Source organism: Buceros rhinoceros, unplaced genomic scaffold, assembly GCF_000710305.1.
Source record: "Buceros rhinoceros silvestris isolate BGI_N320 unplaced genomic scaffold, ASM71030v1 scaffold6638, whole genome shotgun sequence".
NCBI classification, from domain to species: domain Eukaryota; kingdom Metazoa; phylum Chordata; class Aves; order Bucerotiformes; family Bucerotidae; genus Buceros; species Buceros rhinoceros.
In genome coordinates this window covers 479-5,838 of record NW_010425019.1, presented here as the reverse complement: position 1 = coordinate 5,838, position 5,360 = coordinate 479, and the positions used below count along the sequence as shown (strand labels likewise).

Here is a 5,360-nt window from a genome sequence, read left to right as displayed (position 1 = left end):
CAGCCTTGAGGAAGCCTCTACTGCACACATACAGACCTCATACGGTCTGAGGACTAATAGATATTAATTAGCTTAAAGGAAGCTCACTGGCCGTATCTCTATATCCTCAAAATAAGCCAAAAGCCTTAGAGATGATTTGTGAGCCATAGTAAACCCAGCCCCATGTAATTTATCCTTCCAGCACTTGCATTTACTCTACCAAAACATCTTTGGATTGATGAACCCAACACTTCAGTCTTGTATCAGCTAAATCCCTACCCTCTTCCCCTGAAGAGAACAACTGTTTATCCCTCCAGACAAGGATTTGTTACTTCAGCATTTTCTAGATGCTTTAAATTGTAGGCATTGCTGCCCTGTAAGTAGACCAGTATTGGGTAGCAGAAGTCAAACCCTCCACTTGTTTCCCAAACCACATTAAGCTTTTTGTGTCAACGTTCAACTCTTGCAGACAGAGGGAAGGCACAGGTTTGGCAGAGAACTCTGAGCACCTGCCCCTGGACAAGTGGTGTCCTGGGTCAGCTATTTGCTGAAAGCAAAAACATCCTTCACAGAGATCAAGACTCCCAACACCAAAATAAAAAAGCCAGTAGTTACCATGGGCTGAATAATTTTAACATTTAAATCCCGGTTAAGGCCATAAAAGAAGTCCAGTGGCAATGGAAAGGACTGTGATACTGGGCAGAGGTGTCACCTGGCAAGTGCCTCTGCCTACACATAGTCTACCTTTGCATCAACAACCTCCAGATGGACCCAGTGCATCAATTACACATTTTAGTGCGGAGACAGCCATTTCCAGCCAGTCCTGAGCTTGCTGTTCACCATAGCAGACTTAACACCTTATGTACTCAGCCCTCCATGCAAGCCTTGCTTCCTTTCTCCTTCGGCCATAGTAGCCACAAGGTGTTTTGGGGAAGATCCTCTATGCTCTTGAGATCCAGGCTGGTTACTGGCAACAGAGCAGAAGAGTTCTGAAAAGTCAGAAATGTGGTTTTGGGACTCAACCACAGCAAACTGACCCAACACTGACACTTGGGTTCAGTTCTTTGACAGAAAACCCTTTCAAGGGCTGACCTGTGACTACACACCAAGCATCATTCATGTCTTAAAAACCCAAAGGATAATTAAGCACAGGAAATTTAACTTTCAGGGAATACATTAGCCTAACAAGCAGGATTAATAAGGCACGTTAGATACACCTACCATCCATACTGAGGCAAAGGGTACTCCTTATGCCAGCTTTTGGTGTCCATTTGTATCAAGGAAATATTTTGAATCATGGAGAAACCCACCTTCTACTGCTGAAGACAGTTGCTTATCCTATGCTGGCCACCCAGCACAGCCCCTGGAGTGTTTTCCAGGGCACCTGTTCCAGAACTAGACAGACCAACTGTTTGGGGTCACAGCCTTGGCAACCAATGGCTACACAGTAGAGACCTCAGCAACAGCTTCCCTGGTCTCTGATGAGACTGAGCCCCTCAGCTCATGTATTGATGGGATTCTCCCTGCACTAAGCCACATATGGCCCTCAAGGACTTAATTTGCCAAGACAGCCAGAGTCATGACTTCTCCAGGAGACCTTACTGCAGCTCAGTGATAGCAGCCATCTACAGCCTCCCAAGGAAGCTCAGTGACATTAGGCAGCTGTCCCCAGCTAGAGATGGGCTTACAACACTTCTGTCATGTAATTCCAGCTACCAAATAATGCAGGAGATGCTACCAAGGCGTCAATGAAGCATTTGACTCATGCCTGCAACACAGACTCAGCTAGGGACAGCATCTGGTGCACTTCCAGCACAGTTTATTTCATCTGAGATGCTCCAACACCGTGATTTATCCAGGCAGGAGGCAGAATCAAAGATCCCAGGAGTAGAAGGAAACAAGATTTCACACTTGGGCACCAGAAAATGTAATCAACAGCACTTAATTAAAAAGCAGCCAAATAAATTAGTCGAGAGGAAGTACAAGTGTTATAGATACTTAAAAAACACACTGAAAGGTTGTTAAAGCCAAGCTTACTCTGCTGCCTTTGAGACAATTAGCATGTTAGTTCTTGACCAAGAATGACACTGCATCACGCAGCTTATTTAGAGAAAAACCAGGTTAGATCCTCTAAAGCATAAGGTGCAAATGGACATTTTGAGCTACATGTTTGGCAGAGAGGCTGATGCTGGAGGCAGAGGTAAAGCTGGATTAGATGAAAAGACTAGGATGCTTGTGAGGACCCAGCCTCTCATGCCCAAACAGGAGTCTGCACAGCAAGCTGAGACATCAAATGTCACATGTGTTAAGCCCCTGGAGCAACGTAAGTTTTCCTGCGTCTGAGGTTTCCTCAGATGCCCCAGCTGCCTTTACGCTTCCAGCTTTATTGTCAGTGGTACTAGAGAGCGAATCACTTGAGAGAATAGCGAATTACCAGCGTGGGATATGTTATCCCACCCTGCACTACAGCTGCAGAGCAGTTTGCTCGTGCCCCAGGACACCACTCAGTAACGCCATATTATCTGCAGTAAAGAATGACAACAACTGGAGGCCAACAGCATAGTTAACAGGGACATGTGACAACAACATTTATTTCAGCCTCTTTAGCTGCGATTCTGCATAGCAAATAAATAGATTTGTTATGACATGTATCTCATGTTAGATCTGCATTTACTCACAGCACTGAACTTGGCCTTCACTCTTGACAGTCACAGCTGTATGCAGGTTAGAGCGATGTAAGCATGCAGGGAGACTCAGCTGACCCAGACCAGCCAACAGTTGTAGATTTTAAGCCAGGAAGTCTCAATAGCTCAGAGAAAGGGAACCATCCTACTACATCTCACTGGCATGTCCAGAAGAAGCACACAGGAGCTCTGAAAGAAGGGCTCAGCGACGAGCCAGTCCAGACCCCTACCCTCCAGGCAGTTTTGTCAAAAGGAGACACCACAACACACCCAAAAGAGGAGCCCCCAGGTGTCCCCCCAGAGCAGAAGTGAGGTCTGCCAAACCTCAGGTGCAGGACAAGACTAACTCCAAGATAAAGTTAAGCAAAACCACGTTCCTCACCCCAAATTCCTCTAAGATGAAACAAGATTAGAAGAGATGTTCTAGCAAATGATAGCCTTTAAACCCTCTGGCCACACTAGGATCCTTCCTCAGGAGAGCAGAGTCGCTCCTTGCTGCTCTGTCAAACACAAGGAGGAGGGCCCCTGGACAGCCTATGGCCAGAGTGGCTCAGGTCAAAATGAGAGGATGACAACCCCTCCTACCCAACCAAAGTGTCCCAAAGCATCATCCAATCCTAGGCTTGGTCCAAGGTCTGCTCTGATTTTTGCAATACCAGGTTGATGTCCAAGAAAGTTGCCCTGCATGCACACAGGGAGGGATAGAGGCAGATGCCTGCACTTTTTTTTTTCCTTGTTTTTAAGTAGGCTCAAACCTCCAGCCGAATTCGCAAGCACTGGGACAAAGCCACATGTCAGGCAAGGGAGAAGACTGAAGAGCAAAGGACAGTATGAGCCATTCAGACTCTCACCTCAGAGAAGTCAGCCCTTTGCACAGGTGAGATACTTGGAAAAGACATTCAGGGAGGTAGAAAAATTCTGGTGGGTTTGCCCGAATTATCTGATGTAGTGGGGGAAGTTATCTAACATCATCAAGCAGCACATGAGGTCTTGTGTGTGAACTGCTGTGCCACATCACCTCTACCCAGCTTTGATCTGCAGGGTCCCATGTCATAAATCCCAAAGCCCAGCCTGATTCTGAGCTCCTCTAGCAGGCACCTGGCTTTTGCTTTGAAGAGGAAGGTTTTGAAGCTGGTCCTGCCCCTGGCAGGCTACAGAACCAGCAAGGGGTTGCGTTGGTGGATGCTGCAGTCGCCCAGGCAACATCATCAGCACATACAGAAACGAGTAAGGAACGCAAATATCACTGCAGGACCCCCACGAGGTGCCTCAGAGGAAAAACTGACCTGAGCAGAGTTAAGACAGCTTTCTATCACTAAGCAGGATTATCTAGAGATAAGGCCAATGACTGCCCCTAAACCACACTCTGTTCTGAATTATGCACATGTCCTAGATCCATCAATAACTTGCCCAGGCCAACAAGGTGGACACCAAGGTCTCAGGTCAGTGCTACATTTTTTGTAGGTCTCCTGAATGATTTATTCTCTGCACTTGGCTTGTGGTTAACTCTCCGTTTAACAGCTCACATGCCGCTAATTCAAATGACCTCACTCAACTCAGAACATCGCTTGTCTTCTGCTAGTGGTATAAGCAAGTTAAGTTACTTTAAGGTCTGAATCCGAGCATGGGAAACACAAGTCTCTTCCCTGATTGATTCACAAATGATCTGACAGGTCCATCTCTCACATTGGCGAGTACCGCATCTTTCAGACCAGAATGAGCACCAGCAGCTCTACAGGTGGGACACGGTGCAAAAACAAGAGCTTAGGGGTTAATTCACCCGGTTCAGGTCCTCTTAACTCTGCTAATGATTTGCTTAATCAACAAGCCATTCCACAGGTCTCTTCATCCTGGGAGGAATTAGCAGTTGGCTTTTCCAGGGCAGAAAGCCTTTTACAACACAGGCAGAGCAACCACTCAAGGACCCTCCACCAGGCACAGGGTAAATTGTTATCCAAGTGCATTTCCCTGCAAAGCCCCCACTGTTTGCAAGTCCTGACATTCCTCTCAACAAACACTGTTGCAGGACGCTCTGTCAAGCAAAACATTTAGACTTGTATTTATTCCTGTGAGATCCCTAGAGCTGCTTTTACAACCACACAAGGGAGCTTGTAGTATGGTATTTCCCATATTGTCTCACCAACGTTTTTCACCTACATGTTGCAGCCTGCGGCAGGAAGCATCCAGCATCCGCAGCAGCTCTGCCCATGATGGGTGTCAGCCACTGCCACCCAACCTGCTCCTCTCACAGAGGAAGTGACTTAACCACATGCAGCGTTGTAAAAAGCAGACTTGGCTGTACTTCCTAACATAAAACCTTGCTTTCACGCTGAAACTTCAACTCTTCATTATGAAGCAACAGCAGACAGCAATGCATTTTTTACCTCCCCTGTTGACATACAGGAACGCTATATTACACTGCGATATCATGACAGTAAATTTGACCAGAGAGGCAATGTTGATAAAACTACTACACTTCCTGCCATCACAAGGAGGAAAAAATAAAAAGCTCTTTTTTAAGCAAATGCTACACGCCCACATTTTGTCAGGGTGCAAACTCCTTCAGAAAAGGCTCCTTCAGGGCTGTTTGCAAGAGCTTCAGGAGAGCAGCCCGACCCTTCCACCTCGCTTAAAAAGCAAAACCTGCGCAGAGCACTGTAATCCTCACTCCTAGGAAAAGCAGCTGCCAGCCTCCCC

General features: G+C 46.7%; 1 protein-coding gene across 1 annotated transcript in view; it reads right to left on the bottom strand.

Moving 5' to 3' along the window:
- DGAT2 (diacylglycerol O-acyltransferase 2) overlaps positions 1 to 5,360 on the bottom strand; it is a 25,307-nt gene that overhangs the window by 19,549 nt on the left and 398 nt on the right. The window lies entirely within an intron of this gene.